This window comes from Heterocephalus glaber, unplaced genomic scaffold, assembly GCF_053883595.1.
Source record: "Heterocephalus glaber isolate CG9 unplaced genomic scaffold, H.glaber_assembly_v1.0 deba00001555, whole genome shotgun sequence".
Taxonomy (NCBI): Eukaryota; Metazoa; Chordata; class Mammalia; order Rodentia; family Bathyergidae; genus Heterocephalus; species Heterocephalus glaber.
The window spans coordinates 12,570,798-12,592,055 of NW_028258346.1; positions in this window are offsets into that span (position 1 = coordinate 12,570,798).

The window sequence follows — 21,258 nt, forward strand, 5'->3', positions numbered from 1 at the left end:
CTAGATTTTCCTGTTTACCAGTTTCTAACGTGCCCTCTGCTGTCTGCCAGGACACATGCAGTGAAATTCATTCACAACAGCATTATGTATTATTTTTAAAGTAGCTGCAGATAATTATATAAAGAACACAACTTGTTGCTGCTGTCCTCTTTATTTCTTTTGTTCAAATTTCAACAGTGTTCACTCACAGATTCCACAGAGCATAAGGAAATCCAATGATAGTTACCTAGAGTCTAAAGTGGATTAATTTTACTCATTCTGTAAATAAATATGTGCTTCTTTCTTAGAGATTTTCCATAAACATAAGTTACTCACATTTTTATGCTCATTATGGGGGGGAGAGAAATCAGTAAGAAGGAAAAGATTTTGATGGAGTTTATAAGTATATATTAGGCACTATGCTTGAAGCTTTCCAAATGCCCACTTCATTAGCTCACACTTTTGGGAAAACTTTTTATTCAGCTAGAGCAGCCTACTTCTGAAAGTGAGTAAAGATACAAAAATAGAATTAATTTATTTATCGATTTCACTTAGAATAATAAAAAGCGCTTCAAACTGTATGGGATATTCTTGTCGCAGCTACCCTAGAAATGAACCATCAGGCACAATTATTGCTCCTATTCCTATTGACATGCACCATCAAAGAGAGTAATTTAGGGTACCCTCAAGGTCACCAGGAGAGAGAATGATTTCATTAATGCTATCAAACTTATCTTAACCGTTGCGTTTCTCATTATACTCTAATAGAGCCTTTAACAGAAATAAAACTGAAGTCTGAATTAATCTAAATGTGCTCAGCAGCAGACATTTCTCAAAAAGGCAGCCATCATACAATAATTTCTGAATACCTACTATATAATGTCTGAAAGGCAGCTGCTGTTGCAACATGATTAAAATAGTAAGAAGATAGGAGACACAAAATATTTTGGTTTGTTGAAAAAATGAAATTAAATTCAACATATTCTTAAAATGATATAAAGAGGGTTGCTTGACTATCAAACTCAGTTTCATGCTCAGTGAGCGTGAAACGGGTGCAATTATAAAGATCGGTAAAATAATCAGAATAGTGTTCATTATTTGATGTATTTATCCCTTTCATGGCTACTTATTTTTATTTTTCAAACATGAAATTTTAAAAACTGCACTTCAGTATTTCTTAAAATACAAATATGAAATAGCTCCAAAATACAATTTTAAAAATCCATATCCCTGGCGTGTATTGTAAATTCCTGGCGGATACCTGATCATTTAGGTGGTTTGGTCTTCCCTGGCAAGAATGTTTGGAAACACTGCCTGACTCCTGAATGATCTGTCTCCATAGCTGTTGCTGTTTGTTTTGTTTTGTTTTTATCTTTTACAAAGTAAAAGTGGTAAATCACATCGAATGAAAGACTAGATGAGAGTGGACAAGGAAGGTGTGGACCCACAGGGACCAGATGACATTTGTGACTTACATTTGAAGCCTTCAGAGCAGCCTCACCTGCAAGCACACCAAGGTGTTGCTTTGGACCTAGAAGCTGTAATAGCCGAGCTCCCATGGTAACACTGAATTGAACGATGAGTTGATTAATTTTAATCAAAATTAAAAATTTTGATGGGCTTATGCCTTTTAAAAGATGCTTCATACTAAACAAGGGCTTAAATAGAGCAAAGAAAACCACATTCTCATATATCCATAGCTTCTATTTTGTGTCTGTGACTGTCATATTCAACATGAAAAACCATAGAAAGTAGTACTTTAAAGGTATATTATGAAAATAGAGAAACTTCCAGTAGATCTCAAATCAGAATTCTCTTAAAGTAAAATTAAATTCCTTCAAATTACTCATGAAAACAGAGAATAAAATTTAAGAAGATGTAAAAATACTTTAAAATGTTTCTGAAAACAAGAACAAAAATATATATGGGCTTGTATCTGAAATTTTCAGTAGTCAGTGTTTGTGAAAATTAGACATGATATTTCTAGCTAAAAGATCATTAGAAAATCAGTTGGAAGATTAAAGCAAATATTATAGAAAAAGTGTCCATGGAGTAGTGTAATTAAACCTGGTACATTATTGAATGAAAAGTAATACTCTGTTAAGATAAATTAATGATGTGAAATTTAAATATGAGAAATCTTTGATCCAGTGGTTGAGTACACTGTAACTTAAAAATGATAATAGCAATAATAGAGGAAATAATATTTAGAATTGAATATATCCAAATTTGTAACAGAAGATATGATGGTGAGAAAGAAAAATAAAGAAGAGAAATGGAAGTCAGTGGAGAAGCAGAGGAATGGAAAATAAATAAATCATAAATATAAGGGAAAATGTTTCTACACGATTGATGACATAAATTTTACATTAAATTTACTAAGTCAATCCCAGGGGATATACATGACCTTGACACAACCAGTTGAAATCACTGGATCTCAGAAATAAGGGATCTAGATATTTCAAAGAGGACATAGATGAGAGAATCAGATTAAAATAAATGTTTTAAGCAATGACTGAAAGGAAGGAAGAGAGTGGACTCTCAATAAAGTGCTATATATCTGTGGCCAAGAATGGCTGAGTGGCTTACACAGCACTCTCTCATTTAATACTGAAATCCAATGGAACGTCATGCCTTGAAGGAAAAGCAGTAATATTAAAAATATTTAAATATAATAATTCACAAAAGTTTACTATAAGTTTGTAAGAGTGAAAATATCAAGATATCTTCAATTATAAGTTACACAGCATTGTATTATTTTAGCAATTTATAGACAGAATATATAATTACAATAGCAATGTTATTAATATTATTATATCTTAAACTATAAAATATGCCAATAAAATAGTACTGTGGATTAAAAGAAAGTTTATGAAGTGAAAGTACAATTAACTCATGTAGCTTATAATAGAAAATAAATATGCAACTGACTTCTTATCGCTGAGACACAATACTGGATACCTGTAACTCTGAGGAAGAAAGGTTTATCTTGGCTCATAATTTGTAGATATTTCAGTCCAGAATCCGCAACAGTTCATAACATGGGGGAACAGAGGAGATCAAGGGAGGAAGAGGGAGATAGACCCTTTCAGGACATGCCCCCAACGACCCACTTCCTCTGGCCAGGCTTCAATTGTCAACATCACATTCAGGTATAAACTCATTAGGGGACTAATCAAGTCAAGAGTACAATGTCCTCATGTTCCAATCACCTCCTAAAAGCCCCAGCTATGAGCATACTATGAGTCTTCAGGAAGACATCTAGGTATAAACCATAACATTAATTTTTTTCAAACATTTAGTAATTTAGTGAACCATGATGAAGTGTACTTGTAAATCTACAGATGTGTTTTTACCTGTTGCTATAAAAGTAAGGCAAACTAGCAAGAACTTGCTTGAAACTTTTCCATATGATGCTGGAAAGAATTTAAAACGCACACACAAGCATTTAAAAAAGCTTTTTGTCAGGTAATAATGTTGAATATTGCATTCTATCACTTTTCAGTTTAATTTACTATATAAAAAGGTCATATTATTGTAAAATAATAATTTAATAAAACAGGACAAATGGCAGAATTGAAAAACAGTATAAAATTGTATACAAAGATTCAAAAACAGAACCCATAATACAAATATGATTTAATACGATATATTTTTGGGGTTTTTTGGTACTGGGGATGGAACTTAGGACCTTGAACTTAAGGGGCAGGTGGAGGCACTACTGAGCTAAATCCCTGGCCTGCTGTATCTTATTTTTAAAATATACCAAAAGACAGGACTCAGTATGTACTTGAAAGTGTCTTACATTTTTGGGACTATAAATACAGATATAAACCAAAAGAAACACTGACTTAGGATTGTAAAAATAAAAGAGAGTTTCAATGTTACAGAAATTATCGTATTAAAAAAACAAAACAAAACAAAAAAACCTACAAATGACATCTTCTAACTCCAAGACCTACAGGAAGTCACAAGAACCAAGTTGTCTTGCCAATTCTGTTTTTTCTCTTTCTCCTTTAGAGTTCGTGATGTCCCAGAGAGGGAGGATGTGTCAGCCATCTTGGATTTTAGAATGGTTCTGATACAGAAAAAAAGCACAAGGGATCCAAAATCTGCAGGCAACATGAGTGAGAAATTTGCCTATGTTTTAGAAACTGTTGAGATGACAGGCTGTTTTTTCTACACCACAATGTAACTTAAGCTAGCAAGGCAATTTTCTATCATAAAATATGCCTAAAATATATACCATAAGCAAAGAGCCAATGCAGTTCCAGGAAAGGAAATTTCACTTTAGTTGGATAAAAAGGGCACTCAGAGCACAATAAAACAATAAATTTGGTAAGAACATTCCTGAGGAAAGCTTCAGAGACAAATAATTTCCACAAAGAATTTGTAGCTCTAAGTAAAAAATGGTAAAATAGCAACAATAAGATTTGCTATTGGGTGCCTTTAAAAAGATGCTATAAAAAAGAGGTTAATATAAAATTTATTTTATTGTAAAGTGGTCAAAAATTAAAAGTGTATTTAATGACTTGAAATTCTAAAACTAGCAGTGATTAATTTCTGTTATTTTTTTTTCCAGTCAATTGAAAATGAAAAATGTCACCAGAGGATAAGACCCTGCAATAACTCGCCTTCTTGAGTAGGCACCTTCCAGCAATAAGATGGAGCTCTTCCTTTGTAACTTCTGAGTAGGTTGATGTCTCAAACAATGAGTTTCCCAAAGCTGGACAACATTTCTCAAATAAGAGAGAATGAATGTGGGGCTCTCTTTTGTAACTTGCAGTTGACCACAGTTAAGCCCACAGTGAGGAACTTTTCGGGAAAAAAACGTGTGTGGCTATCAGTAAGGAGAAGAGATGAAATTGAATTGATAAAAAACCAGCTACCTTCTAGAGTTTTTAATTGATTTCTGTAAGAACCTAAATCTTAGGCTCGGAATTTTATTAGGGCAAGGTAAAGGAGGTATCTTTATTTCTAATGATGAGGCCCAAGACTCCAAGAGGATTCCCGAATTTCCAAGGGTCAGGAAAGTGCATCATTTCTGTTTCCCATTATCACTTTTCAAACATGAGATTTGTGATGGCTCTCTTTACTATTCCTTGTTTGGCCTTAGTTGACACTGCAGAATTAACTTGTCCTTTCAGTTCACAGGGTCCATTTTTTTGCTCACTGACAAACTCTAGAGATATTGATATCCTGGAGGCAAGTTTACTTTTAAGATTATCTGGTTTTCTTTCCCTGAGGGTGGTTAAGACTGATTTACAAGTGAAATGGAAACTAGCAAGTATCTGTGATCAGGCTGGGGAACTGTGGCTTTATTCTGCAAAACACTTGTTCAGCATCATCTAGTGATCTGATCTGATATTCCCTGACTCTTCTACTGGTGGAGGAAGATCATAATTCTGCAATCTGTCCATTTTAAGTAACTCTCAGCTTTGACTTGCTTTCATGAATGAAGTATGAGTTGAATAATGTTTGTCACCATGTGGTCCATCCTGGGTTATCTTTTCTCTGGTACAAGATCAGCCATATTCTAGTTGTGTTTGGTGCTTTAGTTTGGATCCTTGCATTGTCAAAACATATGGACATGTTACAATCAATCGCATATATAATATGGGTCAAATCTTTAAGCCCAACCCATTGAGATCATTTTGTTCCTTTTTCCATGGTTTAACTAAGACTATGCTGATTCATACAATGAGTGATCACTGAAATTGTTTATTACAAATAGATTTTAAATCTGCAAAATAAAATTCAATGTGAATACAATTACAGGGCCCGGGGATTCAACTCAGGGTTCTGCCACCTGTTTCGCAAGTGCAAGTTCCCAAGTTCGATTCCTGGTACCAAAAAAAAGAAAATAAAATACAATTACAGATATTGTCTTTTAAATATAAAAATAATAATGGATATGTTATTTATAAGAATTACATAGAAAGGTTTAATTATTAGTTGTAATGTTCATAAACATCAACAAAACACAAATATGTTCTGAATTTGCCCCCGTTTTTACAACATAAGGTCAAAATATATATTTTCCAAATATTTTAACTTGCTAATGTTTTTTAACCTTGTTGAACTTGGAAGAAAAATGATAGATTGTAGGAAGTAGCAATTCAGTGGCTTTAGTCTACAAACATCCAGAGAATTCTAATATTTGTGATTTTAAAATCAAAATACCAAGATTCTTTTAATAAATGATGTCTATTCCTTGTTGCCTCTGGAAATAATAAAATCATGTTCAAACCTTCATGATTTTTCCCTTAAATTTCAGATTATTAGATAACTCAAGAAACTCTGTAGTCATTACCAGGCACAATTTATTATCTTCAAACAAGAATTACTTTGGTTTTCAAATATTCTTACAGTAAACAGAAAAAATGGATTTTTTAAATACTAAAGAAAATGAGGTATGAAAAATAGAAAGGAATCAATTGTAATTTGATCAATAACTATTTATTTGTACAATATATTTCAGCAAAAATAAAATACTGAAAAGATAGTGTTTTGGTTTAAATGTTCTGTTTAATATTTTAATTACTAAATTTTCATTTGATCAATTACTCCTAGTGGTGGTAGCAGTTTTGCTTAATATAGTTGTGGTTATGTTTAAAATGTCCACATTTTTAGGATTTATTAATTTTCTTGATAAATTTATCTCTCATAATTTTGATTGATTCTATTTTATAGCACCTCACCTTTATTGACTAATGTTCATGTTGGTTTATGTAAAAATATCAGGAAATATTACTTATATTTGCCTCATATTTCCCCTCATCATTTTGGCTCCATATGACATCTAATATTAAGTTTTTGATATGTATTTTTAAAAGGTTATTTAGAAGAATTTTCTTAATTTTGACTATTCTAAACTACTCTACTATAAATAAACATATTTTCTTCCTTTTATTCTTTGTCATTTTTGTTTCTTTCCCTCTCATTAGATTACTATAATGTTTATTATTTAAGTATTTATTTAACATTTTTATATTATTAAAGTAGTTACCTAAAATATGAATGAAATTTATTCAGAGATTAACTTATTATATAATCAAAGTACTATATAGCATTCTTTAGTTATCAAGTAACCTTTTCATAGAAGTAAATTCAAACAATAGAAAAACAAACAAAAAAATTCATAAATCAATGTATGTTTATATACTTATCTGAATAGACAGACTAAATGTAGGGATTAATGGAGGTAAAAAGACAAATTAAGAATTTATTACAACAATTCAAATAACAAGGATTGTTATTTATCTTCTACTAAGAAACAAATAGTTGAGAGGTTCAATTTAGATTGATTTAAAAGTTAAAGTTGATGGCGAGATTACTGAGTTTGAAAAATAAATGGGTCATGTTCTTTGTCTTTTGTGGGAAGAATAGAATTTGATGTAAAATTTTACATTTTTTCTGGATATGTTAAATCTGAGAAACTCATATAATATTCAAATGCTATTGTATATCTGAGGCTGTTATTAAGAAAAGAGAGTGAGAAAGGAACTCTACTTTTTTAAGGGAATGAGTTACATAAAAGACCTTAAAATTAATGGATTGGATAACACCATGGAATACATACAGGGAGAATTTTTACAAATCATGGAGAAAAGAAACAGAGGACGAGAAGAGGAGGAAAACCAGGAATGCTGTTATATGCAAAGTCAGTAAAAAAATAATCAAGAAAGGGGCATGGTCAACGATGTCAAAGTCTTTTGTGGACTCATGTGAATGAAGAAAGTTAACTGATGTTTGAATCTGCCTGCATAAACAGAGTAGGTGGTCTTGTATAGAGAATGGGAGGTGAGGAAGTACTGGGAGGTGTTAATAGTGACTTTTTAAGAAAATTTTCTGCCCAAAGGACTAAACATTTTTTTTTAAATGTAGCAGAAGTATATGTGGGATAACATAAGATATTTTTAAAAATAATGAAAATATGAGTGACTGGAAATAATGTGGGATTGATAGTTCAGTGATTATTTGCAAAAACAATGTTTTAAAAAATGGAGTAGTTGAGAAAAATCTGTATGAATCAATGGAGAAGGACTTAAAGTATCATCAGAGTTCATCATTAACTCCAACAACCACATACTTGACTTCTATGTTATCAGCTCATCTTTATTAAAATAATATCAGCAAATCTGATTCTGCTTTTCTTTGATATTTTGAGATTATTTGTGTTCTTTGGGAAGAGAAAGTAGAAGTAATTTTATTCCATTAACATAAACCAGAAGTGGCATAATCATGGTCCACATAGATATATCAAAACCTTTGTGTAGCAACTTGATAAGAAATGTCTCACAGCAAAATCCCATGAACGTACCTATTGTATATTAACTTCACCACTATGTCAAATATAGATTTATACGGTTTAGATGTGAATCATATTAACATTTGTATATAAATGTTAAATTCATATTTGGTTGAATTATATTATTATGATCATGTACCTCTGAGATGGAGAAATTTTTTAAATTTTATTTTATAACAATATTATCATTATAAAATTTAATGTAAACTAGCATACCTAAAATTTTGTAACAAAACATGTTTCCTGTTCTATTTTTAAAACTTTAAAAATTCATTTTCTTAAACATGATTTTAAAATTCATAGTTCTGAAATTTACTTGGTAATAAAATATATTACAACTACCTCAATTTTTTCTCATAATTGTCTTCTTTTATACTTTTTATCTTTTCATGTAAATATGTTATTATATCTAAAGGGAAAATAATTCATCACGATTATTTTTTTCTCATTAAGTTTTTCAATGAGGTGATAAAATAGACAGCATTGGATTCTCTCTCAGAATACCTGAGTAATATAAAATTAAATTTGAAAATATTTAGGAATAATGATGTTAAAACACTAACAAATTGTTTGAAGTGTTACATAAAGTCCTCAAGATTGTTTACATATTATTTCCCTAATACCTAAAGTTATATGATGTATTCTAAGATTAGTAATTACCATTACAATTATGATATAGCCTAAAGCATATTCTTTTGCATTTAATGTTTACTACATTAAAAACACTTATATGGAATGAACGTTTTGAAAAACTTCATTTTATGTTTTTACAGTGAACTTACTATATTTACTGTAAATCTATTTTCTATTAAAAGTAACTTTCTGAATAATTTAATAATGGCAGAAATAAAAGTAACTGCTTTTAAAAATATCAATAATGAGTAAATATGGTTCCTAACAGTAATACACATTTAATTCATTGATAACATTTTAACATAGTAACCAATAAGATAATTTTTTATTTCAAGTTATTTCTAGACTTTTTTTAAAATGCAAGTTAACACACATAGTGATATCAATGGACATAGAATGCTTTATTTTATTTATTTATTTTTTTTACTGACATTATTGACAGCCAATACATATAACAGGAATTTTCAGAATCATGTGGTCATGGATGATATGTTGATTAAAAGCTGTCAGAAATAATGTGGAAATGAACATTAGGTTTTGCAAAGATCAAGGGCAAAGCCAATACCAAGCAGATCTAACTCCAGTAAAAATACAAAAACAGAACACCATATTGCACATGACCAATTCCATTTTCTGCATCATTACTTCTGCTTTATGTTGCTTCTTGAGAGCTTAGATTCTACTGGGTATTTGTCTACTTTCATTTTTTCTTTTTCTCCCATTTCTCCCCACTGCTCTCCATCAATTTTTAATTACATTACTTTCTGATTATCTTTCAAATTCATATCATCTTAAATTTATTGATTCATTATTTTTTCTTATTTACCCCTTCTTGACAGATGGGGCCTTTACTTGACTATAAACTAGGAGAGATTTTTTTCCTTCAATTAGCTCCAGATTGCTATTCAAAGCTTTCTTTATGATTTTAGATTGAATGTTAACTTAGTATAACAAGTACTACCTGTTAGGTGATCCTGATTGGCCTAGGAAGAAATCAGGAACCATGAACAGTTATTTTTGCTGATTTTAATTTCTCGATGACCTTTCTATTTTCTTTTTCTTTGAAACTTCTGGAATGGATCATAACAAGTTTCTATATTGGACTTTGTTGCCTTTAACTGTAGGTGAAATGTCTCACAAAAGGAGGGAATTCTACTTGTCAGGTCTCAATTTGATATAGCTACGGGAATTTCTCATTATACCTGATTTTTAACATTCCATCTTCAGCAATAAAATCTGATTATTCTCTGCCAGTCTTCCAGATTTTCCTGCCTGACCAACATGATGCATAGAAAAACATAGGAAGGGATTTAAATGCTGTGACACTGATGTTTATTTTCTCAATCCTAAACTTCCCTCATAGGTTTTGATAGCTCACTGGTATATCATAGTTGTAGTATATAATAAGGTATCTGCACTGGCCATTAGCCATAGGAAGCATTCAATATTAGACATTTTTAAGAAAAGATGATTAAATAAACATAGATATTTGAAAATAGGCTCTTTAAGTTCTATTCATTGATATTAAATAACCTCAAGAAATTTGAGCCATATTCTTGAATATATAAAATCTCTCAATGAGATAGTTACCTCAGTGACAGTATTAATAATCAATGATCTGTTTTCTCTGTTGTTAGTTGTTGAAGTAATCATGGTCACTAACTCAATGCACTGGCCAAAAGGATATTTTATTCATTAAATAATTCTGAGAGGTAGTTACAGAAACATTAAACATTCATTACAAAATAAATAAATAATAAATTGGAACTCTACTTCCATATATACAAGAGAGAGATTAAATATGCATATCTTTAGTTTTTAAATACCTCAGATAAAAATACTTTTACTTATTATCAAATAAAATAAATATCCAATACATTAAAAAAATTAATTCTGTCACAAGAAGACTCTAAGGCCACAGAGTCAATATTTCAGAGAGTTAAAAATTAATTCTTACATGCTTCAGCAATTTTTATTGTTTAGAACTAACTATATCATTCAGTATACAAGGATGTCTTTAGAATTATAATATTCATCATTCTACAACTCTTCAAATTTGTATTTAGTATTATTGCATTGTAAAATTTTTTACAAGTTATACTAGTTAATTTCACAGGAACTGAGTGAAGCTTAATTATCTATAATTAAATTATTAAACTTTAAGGCAAAACAGACCAATCTCTCTAATAGCAATTGATGTTTAGTGCTTTTAGGTATTTTGGATGAGAAAATTAGCAATTTTTATTCTATGTTGTGTTCAGACTTTGATATATGACCCGTAGGTTCAAAATGCTCAGTTTTGTGAAGAATTTTTGACAGGAATTGATTTTTGAAAAAAATTTTTTTACATATACGCTCATTTAAAACATATTGGTTACCATAGCAGATGATCTGACTAGATTTTATAAAATTTATTTTAAAATCCCATTTAAATAGAAAATTAGTTCATCAATTCCTGTACATAGATTGGAGAAGAAAACAGTCTTAGAGATATAGATATGAAACTGTTAATGTTTAAGTCCAATTTACATATACATCTGCAAAATAACCAATAACACAGTTTGTCACAAAATGCCAACTTAGTATTTAATTTATCCAATATACTTGTAAAATTCGTTATTCTATTTGAAAAGTTAACTATCTATTTGTTTATTTCAAAATAAAGACAAATCAGGGAGGGTGTAGGTAAGAAATGAGTGTATATTTTTGGTGTTATTTCAATGCTCATGAGTTATCAAAAATGTTTCTTTCCTAGAAGTATTTTGTGCACATCCTATGAATTTGCACCTTGCATCAAACTTTTTGCTACCATTCAATTCTAAGACTTACAGTTCTAGCCCAATTACTATTTTCTATTTGATTACAACATTTCAAATATTGGAAAATTAAAAATAATTTAATAATATTACAGGACTTATCATCCTGAGCATATGTTCAATATGATATACTCCAAATAAAAGAAATATGCTGGGCCAGGGATTTAGCTCAGTGGTTCTGCCGCCTGCCTTACAAGCGCAGGTCCTGAGTTAGATCCCCAGTACCAAAAAATACCACAAAAAAACCCCAAACCCAAGAAATATCCTTAATTCTAATTTAATGTCACATTTACAGGTAACATGAAACTCAGAATCTGAAATGAACTCTTGAAAGCAGTATGTAAAGATGTGATTTTGTTCATCTTTATAGTTATCAGCTGTTTATTAATTATGTAAAGGTCACAAAAATAGTCTGTGAAATTTACTGGAGTAGTGAGTTACTCATAATAGATATATAATAAACTTTGAATCTCAGAATATTTTGCATATAAATTAGGGACAGAACGTACATAGCACTGATCTCTTCTATTTGGTACACAATAATTCAGTTAATCAAGAAAAATATTTGCATAAATTTAAGGTACAATTACTGATGTAATCTAGGTTTAGAATCCAGACCTAAGTAAACTCTGCTTTCTTGCAATATGAGTAGTAGATTTTAAAACATACTCTGATATTATTTGTTTCTATATTGTCTATCTGATAGGTGATAGGTGATTGATAGATGGATATTCTGCTTTTGAATCTCTTCCCAACAATTGCCATCAGCCTAATACTCTAAAAACATTGTTTTATGTTTGTGTATAATTGCTCAGTGTCAAAACCAGTGTGAGAAAAATGTTGTCAGAGGGACTGCTGAGTGCTTGTTATAGGACCTTAAGCTGAACTACTGGATGTCACTGCAAGAAAAAAAAAAAAAGTCAAGGAACACGTGAAAAAAACTCCAAAGACTAAAACAGCATGACCAAGGAAAAGATGCAGGTGTGTGACAATGTGAATTTGGATGAAACTGAGAGTGCTAAAGGTAACCTGGGAGAAGTGCTTCTGTTTATAATAATGCCGCAGGAAAAGAATATGTTCCAAGTCCCATGGAGTGAATGTACAAAGGCCCGAACTTTTCTGACCAACAGAATGAACACAGTCTGGGCTTGGCAGAATCGCTCATAACCAGAGAAATTAAATAAAAGGAATTTTCTGATTAATTCCCAGCTATTCTTTTCTGGAGAACATTAGAGTACGATGATTATATAACCACATAATGTTACAATCTGACAGGACTCCTAAAAGTCTTCCTGCAACCATATTTTAAAATGCGTCTGCCTCACCAGCTGGCAAAGGTCTCAGAAATGTCTCTAAAATACAACCATTCGCATATTTTCAAGTCATTAGTATTTTGTCGAAAGTCATAGCAAGATCAGACACCATGCCGAGGACATCTGCATCTACAAATCAGAAAGCCGCCTTGAATCCACTGCGAAACTTAATGCAAATCTGCCTACCACATTGAGCTGAGTCTGAGGCCACAATATTGGTTTTCTTTTTCTTGGTATCTCCATATAATTTGATATGGGGGCCATTTCAGGCTGTATTACAAAGTCAACAAAACGTAATTACTTAAATAGCAAAAGATATAAATTAATAAATAATATAAAGGATGAAATTGAGGGAAACAACCTTCACATAATCTCCCCATGTTTTATTCAGTTTATCTATTATACAAAAATAAATGTTACAGAAAATATTATAGCCTAGGAAGGTATACAGAAAATGAATACCAAAATACTAAAATTTCAAGGTAACATTGGTTAAGACATAAAACATTGTATCCGATTGGCAAACCATCAGATTATCCTCCCTTTTTTGCTATAATAAAAGTATTCAAATAACTGTGGAATTATTACGTATCCTTCCAGATTGGAAATTTAAGAGACTTCTTAACACTCTAGACTACTTTTTAGCATTCTTTATGACACAGTTTGTGTTTCCCAAGTAGACACTAAACTCTATAAAGGTAGTGACATCGTTTAGCTGGATGATCAATATCCCTTGTGAAAACCAGTGTCAACAAGCAAAGTACAGATATAAGTATTTATTAAATTTAATACCTGCTAAATAATTACTAAAAGCACTGAGTATTGTAAAGAGCTGATGGAGTCTTTGGGTATATATGTTGCTATGGGAAGTATATGGAGCTATGGGAAGTCAAGTTTAAATTGTGATTTGGGTACTAATGGGATTATTTGTAGAGACAGGGACAGTTATTGGAGTGCTAAGATTGTAGGAGTTTGGTGGAGCACAGGGAGAGTTTTAGCTGAGCAATCTATCATACATGCAATCATTTCTGAAAGGGTAGAATGTGTACAAACTGTGATCAAAGTATACAATGAATGCCCGCATTTTAAAAAGAATTACTGCAGTAAAAGACGTTGCCAGTAATCCTCTTCAAACTACTCCCCCTAACATTCAACACACTCATTCCATCATTCTTGCTGTTTTCTAAAGGACTTCTGGGTTCTTCTTTCATTTCTTTACAAAGTGGTCCAAAATACAGTGAATGTCACGCCAAGTGTCATCTAAGGGAAAGACAGGACATAAAGAACATGAGGATGTGTCCTCATCCAACTTATTCACTGGGACATGGAGCCTTGTGACCGCTGGGTCTTCCTCAAAGTCAAAATGACCATGAGAGCTTAATATTTTGAATCAATTCAGGACATCCCATCAGCCAGGACAATGCAATTAATGACACTCGGAAGTGCTTCAGAGAGAGGCAATAATGATGCAATAAATGTGTTCATAGCAAGGGGAAAGAATGTCAGTGTGTTGATTTCAGCAATAAATATTTTTAATTTAAACATACACCATATTTTTCTATCACACCTTGTATATATGTCTAAAATATACATACACATATGAAAATAATATATTTATATATTACCTTCATGTAATCTACCTAAAATACTTAAGAATGTGAGAATCTCTTCCATTATTTCTGTGATATGCCTTCTTGAATATGTTTAGTCCACAGTTTGGAAACTACCACAAATGATAAACCTGAAATACAACTCTAGAGATGTCTAGAATTGAATTCAGATACAATACTTGAACTGTCACCATTCAACTTTTAGTAACTATGCCCTAATGAAACATTTCTGTTCTGACATAACGTAGTGTTTTCTTCTCTATATCTGCTTCCCTTTCCCCTTGCACTTCTTATATTGATGACCTCCCACAGATGGGAATGTATTTGGACAAATGTAGTTCTCTTAAGGTGGATATATGTAACTTTTCTAAGTTAAAAAAAATCTGTAATTTATTCTCACCCACTTCCATTCTGTCAACTTGGAGACATAATTTTTTTAAAAGTCTAATTTTCTGAACCCATTTCAAAGCTTCAAAGCTTCAATCCTAGATTGAACATATTTCTACCTTCACAACATTCTTTTGTGTTAAAATCAAATGGTTTTAAAAAAAGACACCAAGGGAGAACATGCTAAATATAAACAGAAAAAGGCTTAAGCCAAAATGCTAAGATTATCAAGATTTCTGTGTAAGTAAATTGGAGACTGTGAAGGAGCAAAGATTTAACAAGTAGAAAATAATATGTAAAACCTGGAAATAAATGAAAAGAGTTGCCTAAAACAGCAAGTGACATCAACCAATGATAAATGCCATTTATAGATCTACTTATCTTCAGTATTTATCAATCTATCATCTATCTATCTATTTATCTATCATATATCTAATCTGTCCCCAATTCAGTTTATTGAAAATAAGAGTATTCATTAGGTGTCAGCTTCAGCATGTAGTGGCTTATGCTTAACTTTGAGGAGAGATCCTAAAAGAGGACTGGTAATGTGGAATCAGAATTAGCAAATCTATCCAGTGGACGGATGATGAGCTGTGGAGACGGAGAATATAGCAGATCTATGCATTTAGGAAAATTGGCTCTGGAGTTGTCTTTGACATAAACAAAACTTGAAGGAGGAACATCACATCCAAGTTCAGACCTCAGGAGACTTCCCAAAGAGGCAGCTCTGAGTGGAAACATAAAAAAGAACAAGAGCCAGGAGAATGCATTGTAGAGAAAAGCACAAAACTAGAAGACATACTTGAGAAATTGCTACAGAGGGAAGTGAGATCTATTCTTTATGCAGGCAGAGAGGATGGCAAGAAAATAAAGGGCCAGTTTGTAAACAGTCTTATGAGCCTTGCTGAAAAACTTTACAGATCAGTCCATGTTTCATTATTTTGTGTCAGATACTATTTGAAGTTTATTTTACTCTTGCCATTTAGTTTATGAAAATATCATATTATATATATAAAAGGTATGAGGTCTGGAAGCAAGGTAGCTGAACACCTGTTTTACACTGTCTTTGCTTCAATGTATTCATCAGGCAAACTAAAGTAATATACCTATTTCAAAAGGTTGATGTAAATTAATTTTAAAAATTGCATATAAAGCACTTAGAAAAATTCTGTGGAATACTAAGTGCTCAAATATTCACTGTTATAATTACCACAATTTATAGGATGCTTTATTCTTTAATAATTAATTTAATTAATTAATTTAGAAAATATTAGCCAAAGCAAGGATTAAAATAATTTAATTCCAAAGTCCTTATTCTTCATAAGTAAAATTTATATTAAAATAATTTACATGAGAGGAAGGAAATTTCTAAGACATATGAATTGCTTGAATTTAGACATAGGCATGGTAACTGCAGGATAACTCTGTGACTGCAAAATACAGTCCAGTAGGCAGGTGATTGTTCAAGACCATGATCTGAGATCTGAATAGTGATTCTGGCGTACACTTGGCATTGTTAATGAAGTTATACTCTAGGCAAGATCCACTGTGGACTTCACATAACACTAATGAGAATTTCGTCAGAAAATGAAGCAGCAATATGGTGGAAAGGAAGACAGCCAGAAAGAGACCCAGGAGTAGCCCCAAACTTTGAAACAGTCTTGCTAAATACTGTAATATGAGCTTCACTGCCTCTTTACCTCCAACAATCCTTTTATGTGACATAAAATGATAGATAATGTCATTGGCAAAATTCAACCTGTGGAAAATCTTCAACACAAATCCTCCAGATATTTCACCAGATTGATCACCTAGGACTGGGTTGGTGATATAAATATAGAGAGAGTTAACAGAAACCCTGAACTTTAAAGAATATCAAACTTACCAACGAACCATAAATTGTGGACCTTTTTGGGTTGTAACCCCAAGTACATATTTTGTAATTTTTAAATGACATGTGTGTGGTATGGAAATTTGAATACTGAAGGAAGATGCAGATAGAAAGAATTGTAAAATATATGAATTGTTTTGCCACTACTTTTTGTTTTCAATGAACATTTGTCTTTTAGAGATTCATCCTGATGAAATGCTATGTGAGATATGTTTTAAGACAAGAAATGTGCAAGAAATGTGCCAGAAATGTGGGCAATTGTGGCCAGGGATTTGGCTCAGTGGTTCTGCGGCTTGCCTCACAAGCGCAAGGACCCAAGTTCGATCCCCAGTACAAAAAAAAAAAAAGAAAGAAAAGAAATGTGGGCAATAAAATGAAGTAAGTTTGGCTTTGAATTTATGAGTATGGGAGAGAAATACAGTGGATCCCTAACTTATGAACTCAATTCGTTTCTGAGGGCTGGTTGTAACTCAAGGTGGTGAATTGAAGCTCAGGCTCCTCTACACAGCCTTCAAAGTCTCTCTCCTGTACACAGGCAGATCTCAGTGTCCTTAGAGAGACATTGGCTCAGGATTTCTCAATTAACCCCACGCAGGAAAAGATGTTTTCATGTTCCTTCCAGAGTTCTTTAAGGGTTAAATCTGTATCTGAGATCATCTGGAAGCACAAGCAGCCAGCCATCAGGTAGTAACTCAAGAGTTTGGTCATAAGTTAAAACGAAAATTCTAGTCATAACCCAAGCTGTTCCTATGTCAGCCTAGTTGTAAATTGAGAGTCCACTGCACAGAAGTTCCTCTTGTCCAAGGGAAATGGTGGTGGTTGTGTTTACCACAGGATGCGGAGTTCATGAACAGAAGCAAAATTTTGCCGAAAACTTCTGTTGGTAAACTAAATTGTTCACGAACAGAAGCATTTGTGCACAGAGGTATTACTGTTTTAGGTGCATGAGGATTAAGTATACTGTTAATTTTTTGTATGTTTACATTAGTTTAATTCATGTTTCATATATATATATGCAATGAATGTCATGCATGTTTAGCTTGACACATTTAAAGTAAACATTAAAACAAAAAAGAAAACCTTTTAGAGAAATAAAAGCATAACTAAAATATGAACTCAAGACAGTAAAAGGTTTCAAGTTGAACAAAACTATAAAAGGGACAAGCAAAATATAGCGAGCTGGAATATTCCCTGAGTTTGACAACGTTGCAATGATCGATGATGTCTCTAACTTTCCTATTATTAGCACAATTCTCCCAGCCACATAATCCCATATTCTTGTTGCGTTGTTCTACTCCTTCAACTCCACATTTATTTCTCCCTGCCTCAAGTTTGAAGTCATGCAGCGGCTAACTTTTCTTTTCACAAATCTCACACGTTTCCGAATGTTCTTTTCTTCCAGGTATCACCTTTTCTACTTGTTCCTTTGGTCATTAGATCTTGCTTTTCCTCTTATAAAAGCTTGCTAATTCATCTTCTTTTCTCAGCCCTTGTTCCCCTTCAGTGTATCCTCAGCACCCCAATGTACTAAACATAGCATTAGTTATTCACCTGCTGGTTTCCAAACTACTTATTTCTTGCTATTACTATTAATTCCACAAAGAAAAGAGATTTAAGCCTCCTACATCCATGCCCTTTAATGACTTTTCACTCACATTGCAAAACTTACTCAACCTCAGATATAAGTAAGTATAACAATTTATTGATTACAGTTCAAGTCTACCTCCCCTCTCTGGATTTTGTTAGGAGATAGCCTAATCCATTAGTTTATAAAACTTATCAATCTATGTACCATATTCTAAACTGTGAGACTATGTCTAGTCCCGCCTATGAAATAATTAAGACTTTTTAATATCAGCTTAGTAGCTTCATGCTAACACAGATAAAACTGTTCAATTGTGACATGAGAAATGTAAGGAAGAATTCAAATGTTCTCTTTATAATTTCAAAGGCAACATACATTTTGAAGAGTTATAGAAGGTGACACTTTTCTAACATTTCTGATAAGTTTCCCTAAGCATTCTTGAATCAAAGTGAAATTTTTTGACTTTGTATTTATATTCTCAGATTATATACTATGTATTCTACAAGCACAATTTGAAAACAGAATATTTTGTACAGATGTCTGGCCAACTCTGAGCAGCAGCACTTTAGCTGTTTAGGCAGCCCATGTGTATTTATGGCTGGTAAATAAAGGCTGTTTTTATGAACAATAGATATTCTCTAATTTAATGACATCACACTTCTGATTTGCTTTTTTGAGTGCCTTTATCTTTCTCACTGATACTTCCTTAATTGTATCACTTACTTTCTGTTCCTTGGATATATATTTACCTAAATTCTTGAAACTTTCACCTTCAGTGATGTGGTATTAATTCTGGAGCCTTCAACAATGAATTGATGCAAGCATAATTGGTTTACACAAAGTATGTGTTTAATAAATTGTGGATCTCATTATTATTCTCATTAGCCTCTACCCTTTATGTGCACCTCTGCAGTTCATCAATGTTCTTTTATACATTCTTACCTTTAGTCTGCTTTCCTTAGTTTTCTCTGCCCATCATAACAATAATAACAACAACAACAAAAAAACATGTTTAGAGGTTTCAAACAACACAGAATTGTTATCTAAAAATTCTGAAAGTCAGACGTCTGAGGTGGGTTTCCTTGAGCTAATTCCAGAGTGGCAGCTGGGCCACACCCCTTTCTCTAGGCTTCATTTCTTTACCTCTCCAGCTTCTAGGGACCTCAGTCTTTGGGACAGTGACCCCGCTTTCCCTCCCAGCCCCGTCTTCAATCCAGCAGTGCAGCATTTTCCTGGCTCTCAGTCTGTTGCTCCTTCCTCTCTTGGTGATGAGGATCCTGGGCCCGGCTGGATTATGGAGCGTACTTTCTTCATTTCACAGTTTGCATATCTGTTTATATTTTTATTTTATTCTCACTTGTTTGGGGTACATGACATGTACATTCATCTCTGGGAGCTGGTGATGCATGTACAGAGCACAGCTGATTTCCTTTTCAATCCCCTTCCCATCCCACATTCGCCTCTCCCTCCAGCTCTAAATCCTCATTCTCCATCTTCGTTCTTCTTTTAGCTCACGTTTAAGATGTTCATTTAGGGTATTTGGTTCCTGTACATGGCATATAGTAAATTTTCTTCCTCTACTTCTTTCCTCTCTACTAGCTTTCAGTCTCCTGAACCCTTCCCCATCTGGAAGAAATCTATCCCCTCTTTCCCTTCTGCTAGCCTTTATTTTTCTGTTTGTTTACTTGCTCAAATGAGACATACCGTACCGTATTTAAGCTTGTGTGCCTGATTTATTTCAATCAGCACTATATTTTCTAGATGCATCCATTTTTCTATTAATGTGGCAAATATACCCTTCTTTATAGCTCAGTAGTATTCAATTATGTATAGATTCCATCATTTCTTCATTTGTCCGTTGATGAACATACAGGCTGGTTCTAGGATTCAGCTGTTGTAAATTGTGCTGCTATAAACTTTGGTATACATGTGTTGCTGCAATATGGTGTCTTCAGATCTTTTGGGAAGATACCTTTAAGGGAAATAATTGGATCATATGGAATTTCTAATTTTAGTTCTTTGAGAAATCTCCATAGTGATTCTCATAATGGTTGTACTAGGTTACATTCCCATCAGTAGTATAGGAGGGTTCTTTTTTCATCCCAGTCTCTCCAGAATTTGTTATTCTTTGACTTCTTAAAAACTGCCATTGTGGGCAGGGAATTTAGCCAGTGTTTTTGCCGCCTGCTGCCTAAGTACATGGACCCGAGTTCGATCTCCGGTACCAAAAAAAAAAAAAAAAAAAAAAAGTATGCCATCGTTTCTGGTGTAAATTGAATTCTTAGCATCGTTTTAATTTGCACTTCACTAATGGCCAGATATGTTGAAAATGTTTTGATATGTTTGTTAGTTACTTGTACTTCTGCTGCAAACTGTTCATTAACTTCATTTGTTCATTTCTTGATTGGATATTTTATTTTTTTAATTTAAAAATATCTTTTAAATGAAAAAATTAAATTGAATCTTTCCAGCATATTCCCTTTTGCTGTGCAATTAACATCCATAGTTCTGAGATTGGTTTGCATACTGCACTAGTTTTTATTTGATAATTTAAAAAGTATTACTCTCTATTGATATGCCTTATTAATCAAAAGTCTGGTTCTCCATGTCTTAACTCTTTCTATACTCTCTATACATACACCATATTTTTTCTGGGTTTTGTCTGAGTGCTATATTCTACATCACCATCATACCTTTCTCAGATAGAGGCAATGTCATATGAAGTCAATTCTA